Below are 364 nucleotides of genomic sequence, written 5' to 3' on the forward strand. Positions count from 1 at the left end.
GGGGGCGGGCCCCGTTCCAGCAGTCCTGGCTTCCCAAACACGCCGAATCCTGCCGCCCCCTGCCTACCATCGGCCGGGATGTGCTGGGACCGGGGCCAATCCCCGCAGGCTGCCCATGCCCACAGAGGGGACAGAGCTGCCGCCGCACCGGGGTGAGAGCGAGAGACGGACCCCACCGGGAGAGGAGGAGCGAGGAAGGCAGAGGGACGGAATTTGTCGGGAAGTTCAAGCAGGAGCGCTGCTCCTTCTCCCCGCTCTGCAGCCCCCTCCCGGGTGCCCCCATCCCCATCCCCATCCCCATCCCCATCCCCATCCCCATCGCCATCCCTACCTTGTGCAGCAGTGCCTCGTTGTAGCCGTCCGC

This window comes from Geospiza fortis, unplaced genomic scaffold (genome assembly GCF_000277835.1).
Source record: "Geospiza fortis unplaced genomic scaffold, GeoFor_1.0 scaffold244, whole genome shotgun sequence".
NCBI lineage: Eukaryota > Metazoa > Chordata > Aves > Passeriformes > Thraupidae > Geospiza > Geospiza fortis.